The sequence below is a fragment of the Tetrao urogallus genome (assembly GCF_951394365.1).
Source record: "Tetrao urogallus genome assembly, chromosome: 16".
Lineage (NCBI taxonomy): Eukaryota > Metazoa > Chordata > Aves > Galliformes > Phasianidae > Tetrao > Tetrao urogallus.
In genome coordinates, this window is record NC_136829.1 from 1,894,187 (window position 1) to 1,907,660 (window position 13,474).

Sequence of the window (13,474 nt, forward strand, 5' to 3'; positions counted from 1 at the left end):
CCCAATTTAATTTCTTCCACAGAACAATGTTAATTAAAACCACCTAAGCCCTTCCTGTTCCCCTCCTGCCACCAAGTGTGATTCTGCTCATAGGAAGCATTCCCAAGCCACGGCTTATTACCAGCACCTCCCTGAAAATACTACGTGCACTGTAGCAAAGCAGCTGGGAGCCCATTTGCAGGTAAGTACTGCCCCTCATTACCAGGAAAGAAGAGCCATGCCCACTTCTAATGCTCATCTGTAGCAGCAGTTGCTCCCCATATGCTGTCAAAGCTGTTCACTGGTGTGGGCTTCTCATGGAATCCTGTAGTAGTTCACCTCCAGCAGCTTCTTCACCATTCCCTGTGCCCCACATAGCTGCTGGAGGGAAGCAATGCACCTGGGTTGCGAGAGTACCTGCACCAGAACTTTCCCAGTAGTTCTATAGACACTGAAGTTTCCAAACTGGTTCCACTCCTGCAGTACGATCTGCAGAAATGGCTCCTGTGCCTGCAGGGAAACACCAGGATGTGGGTAGCTACTGGGGAGCATAAGCACAAGGCAAAGTTTTACTGCTTCACTGAAATGAATAAGCATGATTCAGAGTAAATTCAGTAACGAGAGCGAAAAGAACAAAGCCTAAGTGGCTGGAGAGGCTCAAGAGGATTTCTGTGGTGCTTACAGCCATTACAAACTCCAGAAAGCAGCCCTGCCATGCTGTATCTCCTGCAGCACATTGCCCCAGCTGAGCAAACAGTCCCCACCAGGAGCCAGCAGCAGCACCTGCCCCTCACCTTCACCCACATGTGGGGCTCACACTGGCCCTCCTCCAAGCCAAGGCCCTCCCCTTACATAGGGCAGCCAGCAAAACCAGTGCATCCCACATCCTGAAGGAACACTTTTCTCACAAGTCCTCCCCAGACGGCTTCCCAGAAGAATTTGCTAAATGCAGGAAGAAAGAGGAGATTAAAACTGCCTGAGAAAGGCAGCAGAAGCCACGTGAGGAGTGCAGCAGCCATACACTCCCTGCCTGGTGCCCTTTACCGCTCCAGTCCTGAGCTCAGGAACCCGCTCATAAATCACAGCATCCACCTGCTCCCAGCTTCCAGAGCGAGCCATCATTCACATAGAAGCCACCCACATTTCTGGGTTTCAGTACATCCACAGAAAGGCACAGATCCCCGCATAGAAGGACATCCTCCCCCCCCCCCCAGGGACAGTGGACCCAGCAGGACACAACTGCTCCATCTCAGCACAGCAGGGGATGTGCTCAGCTGTCTCAACCACTGCATCCCACCTGCCCGTCCCTCTGCAGCATGCAGCGGCAACCAGATGAGTTCATGTTCATTCCTACCGTGGCTGCATTTGCCTGAACATGAGCTGCTTGTAAAGGCATCAGATAATGCTCTGCCACCTTCCAGCCCCTACTGCTCCAAACCATGCCACACCATGGAATGGCTGAATTCATGCTAACGCAGCCCATGGGCATCTCTGCTGTTTACCTCAGCCCTCTTCTATGAAAAAACAACTAACACTGTGCTTTCTGTTTTAAAAACAGACTTCTCAGAAATAATAATAATAATATAAAAATAAAAAAGACAACTGCAAGGCAACTGGTTGAGAGTACAAAAGGTTTTGTTAAGAAATAGACTGCTGGAGGAGGAGAAATGCTACTGGACCCAGTGCCTGGCCTCTGCACATGGCCCCTGAAATCAGTGGGGCAACCTTCCCTTCCCTGTAAAGCCAAGGACCAAGCCTCATCTCACATATACCTTACTGCAAGCCAGCATTCTGTTTCAACATATTGAAAAGAGTACTGGCTTAAGAAAATGCTATTTGGTGCCACAGGAGCAGGACCCAAGCCTTCCCAGGGAAGCAGCAGAAACTGCACTCCTGCATTTGGAGTGTCAGCTCCCATGCCTTCCCCTATAGGAAGGTACAGTGACCTCAGTAGGGACTGTGGCAGCACTGGTTATGTCAGAGCTACATGGGAGCCAAAGCTATGACTCACGGTGCCCTTATGGCCTTCCCATGGACATCCAGAGCAGAGGCAGGCATGCAGCACAAGTAGGAGGGCAGAGCTCCCGAGATGCCTCCTCCTCTGCCATACAGCTCTGGACCACGTTAATAGGGCCGATGCTGTTACAAGACTGTGAGGTTTTCCTGAGAGGGAAACTGTTCTCATTTTAAGAAAAAGATGTCATCACCAGCATTCCTCAAACTGAGGACCTCAGCAGGAGCTTACAAAACTGCGGAATGCAGGAACACACTTCTCGTTGCCTGTGCTGAAGCATCCCCGTGGTGTCCTCCACACCCCCAGCTCACGTTGCAGCTCCACAGATGCAGTTTCTGCTGTAGGCTGGCAGCCACAGGATGCTAACTGCCATCGTTCTCAGATGCAGGGAACACCAGAAGCCACAAGAAGAGCTTTAGATTGGCTATTAGCACGCATACTTCTTGTTTCCATGCAAACTGTGGATTCCCTTGGATGTGCAAAGGAAAGCAGTCTTTGCTCATTGTTACAAGCCTGTGCCTTCAGAAGTGCAGTATTTTAGATGCAGAATTGGACGATGTATGCAGCTGTCAATCCCTGCCCTGGTGTCACCTCTCTTCTGCCCCTCGTAAAGTACACACAATTTTGTAACAGAGATGCAGCTAGCAAACACCTGCCCTGCTAATTAAATACACACTCGTGTTAGTGAGAAGCTCTAACGTGACTTACTTGATTCAAACAGAAACAGGTAGGCTAGGACTGGTGGATAAAATAAAAATAAACACAGTTCACACAACTGCAAGGAAGGCAGCAACATCCCCGTGCACAACAGCAGAATCAACTTAATCGCGAATGACAACTTCTGAAAGCCTTTGCTTTGGATTCATCCTTGCTATTTTTCTAGGCCAGCTGGAAAACAAAAGCTTTGTCGTCTTAAAATGCAATCGCCTGAGGCACCTCTAAAAAAAGTGACATAACTCAGGTCTGAAAAATGCCTACTGGGTTTCAGATTCTCCTAAGAGGCTCTTTGCTGTTCAGCTTGATTCAGATTACCCACATCAGCGTGAACTCCGCAGATTCAGCCTCGGCTGCAGGCACAGGTATGAAAAATCATCCTAAACGTGTGCTTTTTAAGCGATACAATTAAAGCTCTGCAGTTATAAAAAGCCAACTTGTTACTGATCTGATGCTTCCTCCCCCTCTGCAGGTGTGTGAATGCCTCACCAATCCCTGGTGTCAGTTATTCCCAAGTTACCCCTGCTCAGTGCACTTTCTTCCAGCATGCTTTTCTGGTGTTTTCAGTCTTTCCAGCACAAACCTCAAGCTGTGACTGAACAAGTGGATGTACAGGAATCATAACTTGAGCCCAAAGCTGGGCTCATGATGCTTCTATCCCTACAAGGCTTCCTCATTGCAGTCGCTCTGGAAGAAATGCCTTCACGCTCTCCAAAAACCACGAACCCCGTACCACACAGAACAGCAACTCAGTGTGAAGGGGATGAGAAAAGAAAAGTCACAATTCACTTCAAGGTAAACACAGCCCTTCCCAATGCATGCAATTAACACACGTAGTCCTGTGTAACCCCACAGCACCTGCAGGATGTCAAATGTTTTATTTCCAGACATTCTCCTTGAGCAGACACAGGTTTGCTTCTAGGTCTGAGAGCTCCTCACACAGCCATCAGACAGGAACACACACCAGAAGTTCTGCTCCCTTCATTAAAGCATTTGAGATGCAGGCAGCTGGCAGCTCTCAGAACTGGAAACACATCAGGTTCTGATCCTTCAGAAAGATCCATTCCCATCGCTTATTCCAGGTAGCTGCTCTTCTCCAAGAGCTTCACTCCTCTCTTTACAACTCCTAAATAAAACCTCCTGCCCGCCCTCACTGCCACACATCTGCCTCTTCTAAAGAAAGCAATGCTTTGGATACTCACCTTCCTCTGCCGAGCCGTTCCCCAAAGGCCACGGCAGCACTGCCCCACCAGCAGTGAGTGCTCCCTCCTGCCACCCCTCTTACCACCTGCACCCAGCAAAGCACAGCCAAGCCAAACCCAGAGCAGGGAACCCCACGAGATGCCATCACAACAGATGCTGTGGGTCAGCCCGAGGGTCTGCCATGCCGTGGGCTCCTCACTCTGGGATAACCGGATAAAGGCAGCCCTCCGCGTTACACATCCACGGCATCCCCGTCCGTTTTGCTTAGAAAGACTCTTACTCCCCTCCCAACCCCTCGACTTAGAGAACGGGAGAAAAAGACCAAAACAAAAAACAAAACAAACAAACAAAAAAGAGAACAGCAAGGAGCCCAAATCGGAACGAAGTGCAGAAGGACGGAGTGGGCAAAGCGCGGGTGGGAGCGGTACTGCGGGCAGGGAGGGAGGCGGCGGAGTCCGCACTCGCAGCGCAGCCGGCGCGGGGGTCCCGCAGCACCGCAGCGCACGGCCTGGGGCCGCAGCTCCGCTCGGGGCCGCTCCCTCCCAGCCCGGCTCAGGGCGCTGCGGGAGGGGAGAGACGTTTTCCCTTTCTCCCTTCAAAAAACACGCGGACGCTGCCGACTTCGCTCTCCGCTAGAGCCGGGGTAGGGCCACCAGAAGGCGGAGCGGCTGCCCGAGGAACGCTACGGACAGAAACAACCCAGAACCACAACGGGCAGATACATACAGACGCTCATCCGCGCTGCTCCCCACGCCGACCCGCCCGGAACCGCGCAGCCACAACTCAGCGCCCGCGCACCGAGAGCGCAAAGTTGGTCCTCCTGCCGGTGCCGGCACCGCCGCGCTTCTTTTCCCCCAGTTAACACCGGGGAAAAAACTCACAAGATGAAGAAAAAAAGAAAGAATCAGTAAAATAATAATCGATGGAAGATGAGAGGAAAAAAAAAAAAAAAAAAAAAGAGAGAGAAGAAAAAGAAAAGAGAGGAGAGAAGAAAAAAAAAAAAAAAAAAAAAAAAAAAAAAAAAGCGAACTCACGTGCAGCAAAATCCCCGTTTCCAGCGGGACGCCCGGCAGGACGCGCAGCAGCACTGCCCGCGCCGAAGGAGGAGGAAGAAGAGGAGGAGGAGGAGCACAGCCCGCCCCGCCCCGCCGCTCCCTCACCCCCCGTCGGCCGAACCACGGCTGCGCGGCGGAGGGTGCAGCGCTGCCTGCGCTGCCTGCGCTGCCTGCGCTGCCTGCGCTGCCTGCGCTGCCTGCGCTGCCTGCGCTGCCTGCGCTGCCTGCGCTGCCTGCGCTGCCTGCGCTGCCTGCGCTGCCTGCGCTGCCTGCGCTGCCTGCGCTGCCTGCGCTGCCTGCGCTGCCGCCCCGGTGCTCGGCGAGGATCGCTGCTCCCTGTGCTCGCAGAGCAGCCCGGCTCCGCCCGCCGCCCAGGGATGAGCCCGAGGAGTCCGAGAGCGGTTCCGGCGGTGCTCGGGTGTTTCCCGTCCCCTCCTCCTCTCCGGCAACGCTCTGCTCGGCTGCTTCTCGTGCTCACAGATTGATCTCAGCGATCAGGTGTTTTCTTGCCAAAGGAGTTTCACAGAATCACGGACTCACTGAAGTTCTACACCTCCAGGCCTGGCGACTCCACCACCTCACCCACCCCAATCCCTCCTGGAAGGAGCTCTTTCGTTCCCACACCCACCCCGGTGCAGCTTGAGGCCATTTCCCTTGAGACCCCACCTCACAGCAGCCTCTGTCAGGCAGCGGTAGGCTGAGCAGCCCCGCTCCTTCAGCTGCTCTCCATCGCTCTTTTCCTTGTTCCTTTGCCTTCTCTTATCCTTCTCTGCTCACTCCAGCATCTCGGTGTCCTTCCTGTAGCAAGGAGCCCAAATCCCATCCAAGCTTCAGCTCTTCCCCTGCAGAACGGACCGCCACGGAAGGGAAAGACACGACTGCACCAGCTTCCCAGCAGCACGTGTTGGCTTTTCCACAGCAAACAGCCTCCTGCTGGGGCTTCCCTTCCCAGGACAGATCGCGTTTCATGGGGAAGAGATAGTGCAGCAGTGCGTGTCCTGGGCATGGCAGCTGCCAGCTTCCCCCCTTCCAAGGAGGAAGTGCACCTACAAACCTCTGTGCAGATAATCAACAGCATTTCAGAATCACTTAGCAATAATTCAGCTTTTTGAGCAAAAGCCACCACCACCAAAAGCCCTGTAATATCCTCACACTCCTACAGAGGCAGTTGCTGTTCATATTAGTCCAGAATTAAACTTTCTTCTAAACCAGCTCTACCTGACTTTCTTTAAGGTCTTATTTATTACTGCTTAACAATCACTTTAAAGACAATGGGTGGGAAGAAATACAAAAGCATCTTTCATTATTCATTAAGGACAAACGATGCAGGGGTTTTGGAAGGGAATGGAGAGTACACACACTTTTCTGCACTTAAAACAATTATTCCTTATTAATAACCCTGCAGAAAGGTGTCCCACAGAGAGCTGCAGTTTGGATGCTTTTGAAGCTGAGCCTCTTGATCACAAAAAGAATTACACTTCCTCTATGACATTCCTGAGCAGAGAGCCTTCTAAATATTTTGCTGTGTTGTTTTTTAGCTCTTAAAAATGTTTAGGTGTGAGTTCTGAGGTCTGTCACCCTCATGGAGTGGGAAAGTGTTGCAGAGATTATCATGGAAATCAAGACCTAGCATGAGAAGAAAAAACTACAGCCTTGCAGAGCAAACCCACAGCAGGGTTGGGAAGAAGACTGAGGATCCCCAGAGCCCCAGGAGAATTCAAGTTGCAAGGGACTGTGGTGCAGCCCACCCTGTGCCCATTGGAGCCCAGCCACCCATCTGCTGTGTCACTGTTTTACAAAGACCCCCATCCAGCCCGTGATATTCCAACTGGGATGCCAGGATGCTGTGCCACATCACAGTCATCACCAGCCCCAAGAGGAATGGCACCCACGGTGTAGGGTGGGATCTTGATGTAGAAGAGCAGATAATGCTCCTCATCCACATCTGCCCCAGCATGGGCAAGAGTGGGTGGGTAGGGAAATGTGAGCTGCAGAGCTGGGGGTTTGCTTGGGGCTGCACGGCTGTTGGAGCTCTGCTAAGTGGTCACTGCCTGCTGAAACTCCCTGAAGAAAGCAAGCTGTGTCCTGGAAAGGAGGTGAGCACTTCTTTTTATCCACATGGATTGCTTGTCCTGGATGCTGAGTGCATGGCTATGAGCCCTTCAGACGATTAACTCTCTCACCACACTCTCCCCATAGCCCTATTCAGTCTCCAACATTTGGTTTTTGTGCAGGGAGCTAGAGAAAGGACACTGGTTTTCTTTTTTTCTTTCTCTCTTTTTTTTTTCTTCAGTTTTTCTTTTTTTTTCCTTTTTTTTTTTCTTCAGTTTTTAATAAATTTTTCATTTTGTTCTGCCAGTACAGAAAGAATAACAAGCAACAGTGTCAACACAGAAAGAATTTTCTCCGAAGTCACACCGTGGCCGATCTGCAGCAACAATAATAGATTTTATGAATCCCACAGCAGAGAATTGCTGGGCTGGGGTGCAGTCTCAGAGGGTCCTCAGTAATTTGTGCTTTCCACACCAGGAAGCCCAGCTATTTAAAGAGCACGAATAAATTAACTTGCTGCAAAAGTGGATTCCTAATAAAAGACGAACAAAAAAATATATGTGCGCTCTGTGTTGTTTAAAGAGAAGATGTTGCCCATTCCTTCTTGCTCGGCTGCTGGCAGGGGCTGAGAACCACAGCTGGACTGCACAGGCTTTGGGTTTTGCCTACTGCTTGCAGTCCTGCTGGAGTCATGCTTCACAGGGTCTGCCCTAGCAATGGCTTTGCTTCCAAGTGTGAGCAAAGTTCTCTTTCCATATGTCTTTTTTTTTTCCTTTCTATTTTTTTGCAGGAGGTGTTAACACCAATTTGTGAGCTCAGTGGGATGACAGAGGCAGGTGAACAACACTGACCTTGGAACTTAGTGCTGCCAGATCTCTTTTTCCATCCCATCTAAAAGCAATAAAAGGATGTTGGAAATGGATTGGAGAGGGGTGGAACAGGGGCTCATCCAACTCCATGTTAACAGAGAAACACTCAGTGAACAGCACCTCAAAAAGCAGCTGTCTGTGGCGTGGCCCTGCTGTATGCACACAGCCATCCTCGTGGGGAAGGGCTGCAGCTGAAGATGGTCTGAAAACAAAACCTGCACTTATTTTCATGTGTTTTCTTAGCATCGCCAAAGATACTCTTAAACACTCTCTCGTCCTCACCAACATACTCAGCAACTCGTAAGCTGTGAACGTGAGAGCAGAAACAGGATTCTCTCTAAAGAGAGCAAAAAACAATGACCGTGGTGGGGAGTGAAGAGCACATAAAGAATGTCACTGTGAAGTGCCATTCAAAATGAACCTCTTTGCCTAGTTTTGGGAGGTTAAACAACTGAGCTGAGAATGTTTCTTTTCTGAAAGCTTAACTCGTTGTAGGCCACTGTGCTTTTTTGGTCTAGAAAACTGCCCAGCTCTAATAGCAGTAACTGTTTATGAGCTGTAATATGAAGGCGGTGGGTTTCAGTGGCAGTGCTGAGGGAGGGAGCAGAAGTACTGGTAGCATGTGGCAAGCATGGCTGCACGGGTAGCTCTTCTCCATTGGGGGGGATCTGTCACCAGGATAGGCATTAGCAGTGTTCCTGGGCTGATGTTTCATGTGCTTGTTTTGAGTGCCTGACAAATGGCAGGGCACGGAAGCATAAGAACAGTGAAGACTAAATCTTATCTTAATAGTCTTTCATTATTAACTGTCTCTGGATTTATTCATCGCTCAATGAATGAGAGGAGCAATCCATGACACTATGCTGGTGTGAACCCAGGCAAAGTTTCTGACTTTACTGGAGCTGTATGATTTCCACTGGTGAGACAATGACCATGCAGTTTGCCTCTCTTTCAATGCACATGCTGCTCATGGAGACATGCTGGTCATACAACACTCAGGTTGCTTGCTGGCTCATGGCTTTCTGGTCCCTCTCCAGCCCTGACTGCACCTGAGATCACAGAAGTAGATGGGGATGGGCTTCTTCCCTCTTCAGTGTCCCTCCCTGGTCCTAGAAAAGGAAGGCATCAGTGCTATCTGGGTTGGGAAAGAAGAGTACTGAGGCACTGAACAACCCAATTCCCCATCTGCATGCTTTCCCCTTCCTCCTCCATATTATAGGAAACCAATGTTAAATTGCTGAGATGATGCTCCATTTTCCAGCGCTTTATGTATTGCTCTCGTAGGAACTGAGTGGAAATGAGAAATTTGGGGGGCAGAGGGTGAAAAAGAGGAGAAACCTGACAGCAGAGGTGGGATGCTAAAGCCTGCAGCCGGCAAACCTGCTAACTGCTGGCACTTTGCACACGGGTAGGGCAGCAAGGGGAGAAAAGCAGGGTGGCTCAGGGAAGCATACAGCAGCCCTTTGCAGAACCCAGCATCTGCAGGCAGTGCCTCGCATCCCATGCTGTATTTGTGCCCTTCTTAAGTGTGGGATCACTTTTCTAAGCAGACGTTAATTTGCATTTCCCTCAGTCCTTCTCCTTAACGAACAACAGAAAAAAAGAGATGGCTTCTGCTGAAGTTCCCACCCTGGAGTTCCCCTTCTCAGCTGGGCCACATCCACTTGTGAGAGACCCGCTGCCATAGCTGCCCAGCTGGAATCCCACTGAAATGCTTTAATTAAAGTGGACATTAAGAGCTCTCTTGTTCGAGATGAAGAACGTCAGGAGGAATTTAAATGAAGAGGATTTTAAATCTATGACATTTGTTCTAATGAGAAAACACTTTCTAATCCTGAGTGTCTCCTAATTCAAAACAGATTGCAAAGCCTGCAAGTGAAAACAACTTTTTTTCTTTTTTCTAAAAATCATGTCCTGTAATTAGTAGACCTCACTGGCAAATAACATTCATCTTCTCCCTGCAGCTTCCACATCAGCTTGAAAGCAGGCAGTGAAAAGCGATGTGTGGGTGTACCCACACACGGATGCATGTTGTGTTAGGACAGGTAAGAGAACTCACTGTGATTGCCATCAATCCCAGCATTGGAGGAGAAGCTGTTGTGAGGATGCAGAGCTCTCCCAGCCCTCCTCATGAAAGGCAGATTGCTGCCGCTGCGTGCCGAGGGGCTGAGGATGAGCAGGGAAACAATCTGTTGGCAGCAGAGGAAGAAACACAGTGCAGTAATTTACTGGAGGGCTACTTTCATCTGAAAACATAATGAAATGTAGAAGAGGAGCAGAAAGAAAAGTGTGAGGCTTCAAATGATGGCTACTTGGGGATCAACTAAACCGTTTTGGTGTTGTTGGACACAGATGCTGGAGAGGTGAAATACAATCCCTCTCTTCACAGTCTTTCTTTTTAATCACAGTCATGCTGCTGAAACTGCCTTTTTTATTTCTCCTATCTCCTGTGTTTACTGACCTTCTGGGGACAGGCCCTCTCATGCATTTCAGTGCTTAGCACAACACTGCGTGGCTTTGATGGAGCCCGAGTACCAAGAATAAACAATAGGATTAAACTATTTTTGGTAATCCAACAGATAGCAGCGGAGGGAGAGAAGGCGAGCAAGCAAACTTGTGAGAACTGATGGCTGCTTATTTCTCTATGCATTTCACAACTAAAAATCCCAAGCCTTGCCTGTCTCCTGGCTGTCTTTTATTTGGATATTTTAGCCCCAGCGGTAAGGCAGCAAATCTGCTAGGTACTTACCACCATGTGGGGAACCCCAGGCATCCACAGTCTGTGAGGACTTTATCCTTTTCCTAGGAAAGAAATACTTGAATGTAGCAGCAGAAATCCTTGTAATATCATCACTTCATCAGTTTTTACAGTCCCTGTCGTGTTGGGACAGCAAGCTGTCATGGTGGCAGCTTATGCTGTTCTCTCCTTTGGGTCCTCATTTCATTATTTCAGTGCCCTATGAGCAGCAGCAGTGCAGGACTGTTTCACAAACGGAACACCTCCTCTGCATTATGGTCTGGGTATTTCTGAACAAGGACAAAGTGTTCTGGTGTGTTCTGAAAAGTAGCAAGGCACCAGCCTCAATCCAACTTGCCAGCAGAAGTTGGCCCCAGATTAAAGTTTCCTGGCACTCTTATTTCATTAATGGGGGAAACAAAAAAATCCTGGATCTGAAAGCCCAAGCCTGAAGCCTGGATCAGGTATGAAGTTTGTGACATGCATCCATCTGTAGTTCAATGCACAGTATTACCTTCATTAACACAGAAAGCGGTTGCATATGATGTTACTGAGACCCTCCTGGTTCTTATTGCATGGATGACAGTGCCAGTGGTTCCAGATGGACTGCCTTTGCATCGCTTCTTGCTGGCTTGCTGTAGATACGCTAGCAGAAATGACAGCAATGTTCCCAGAAACACCTACTTTTAAGTGTGTCAGTAACTTTCTGCAAGTGGATTTGAATGCATCCTACCGAGTATTCTCTTGGGAAATACGAAACACATTACCTATGAGTCCAATTAAAACAACTTTGCCTTTAAAGCTCGGATATTCATAGCCACCTTCTTGGAAGAATAATCCTTTGTTGGCATAAATGGATAGGAATCAATGAAGATCAAGGGACTGACACCCATTTATGCTAGTCGATGACTCGACTTAGGGCTTACTCAGTAAATAATCTCAAATACCATGGAAAAATGTGGAATTGTTCCAAAATGTCTGTTCAGAGACTGAAAATGTGCCTCCTTCAGGGGGAATATGAGGGTTTTTAACTTCTTGGATGACCAGTCAAGCATTTAACAGCTTTGAAAGTAGGTCTCTTAATCCTGACTGTCCCCTCCAAAAACCCACCCACGCCTCCCAGGAGCTTTGCTGCTCTTCTTCCAGTCTGTCCACCTCCCTGCCCCTTTGACTCTGTCAACTCAATTGACCCTCTGTGGTTAAAAGATTAGGAAGTACCAGATTCAAACACAGCCTTGGCTGCTGGGGTTAATGCTTTGACACCTGACCTGCTGGGCAGGAAGACTGCAGAGCCCAAAGGGTTCGACTCAGTCTCTGTATGTGGGTAAACCTGCAGCTGCCCCCTGGTCTGGATTGAGAAGGTAATACTGCACCCCTGAGCTTTGGTGGGACCAAAGTCACACTGTAAGGGCTGTCCATTTTCAGCTTGTTTGCAAACAAACAGCGGAGCATTTCACAGGTGAATGCAGATAGATAGGAAGAGGTGCACTAGAAGGGATGACCCACACGGTGACCTAATCTCACTTTGAAAATACGGGTCTTGCTTCTCCAAGAGACTGCCAGGCTCATCTCTAATGTGCTTCAGCACCTTCTGCTTCCTCCCACAGGGAGCACTTACCCACCGCAGCCAGGTGCCTCCTGCATGTCTCACAATGTGCACCAATGGCTCCCAATGGCTCCCATCTCACAGTGCTTCTCAGGGTCGCATCTGAGGCTGTGCTCTGCATGTGCTCTCATGTCCAACAGCCTTTTACAGTCTCAGTCTGGACACAGCACTGACTTCTGAGAGAAATGGACCTGAGCCTTACTGCTCCCATTTGACTCCTGGAAACATTCACTGATTGCACCACAAGTAGATAGGAACTGATTGAAACAAAGTAATTTCTCATCAGTTTGAGGGTCCAGCTCCACACCTGTGCTGTTGCCTGATACCTCTCTTTGGAAGCAGCCTTGCAGAAGCTGCTGGGACAGCTTATGGGCTGCGGTGACACTCAAAACAAATAGGGATGGCAGAACTAGGTCTACTGAAAAGAAGACATAAATGAAATTCACCTTCCAGCCTTCACTGCAAGTGAGGCTGATCTGCATTTCTTATACCAGGCAAGGGCTACATCTCAGATGCTAATTTTATCTTGCTGGCTTTGTAGTGTCCTTGATCTTCAAGAGAATTCAAAATAACATGTACCAAGTGTATAACTAAGTCGTTTTAGAGAGGTAACTGCAAAGCACATAACGCAGCTCAAGGGGAAAGAGCTGCTCTGCTAAACACGGAGTGTGAAATCAGATCACAGGGCAGCCTGAACAAATGGACTCTTTGCAGGTTATCCTCACAACTGAGCTGTTAGGGGAGACTGGGGAGACCTCAATCTCCATCTGCCCTACAAAGCCATCCATGGTGGTAGCGCATAGCAAGGCCAAGCCTCTTAATGGACTGGGACAACACTTGGCTAAGCAAACGTGAGGTTTTGCTTCAAACATCACAGCTGCTTTGTACTATGTCAGACACAGCTATTGCAAAGAGATCCTCTCCACCCTGAGTGTAGATACCCAGCAACAAGTGCTGCAGGACAGGATGGTGTGCTGCTCTCTCTTTGAAGATTTGCAGTCATCCCTCTGGTGGTCCAAGCAGACCCAAGGTGAGATGGGGAACCAGACAGTCTCTCTACTGCTGTGTGATGGCTGGAGGCATTGACACTAGGAGAGGAAGCAGAAGCCAAGAGGTCTGGAGTGCTCTAAACCCTGCCTACAGCTTCAGTGCAGCTCCTGCGATCAAAGCTTGGGTTTTCTCCCCTGCAGAGCTCCAGCCAAGGCAAGAGTTTAGCATAAGCTGCAAGGCTTGATGCTCTGGTCC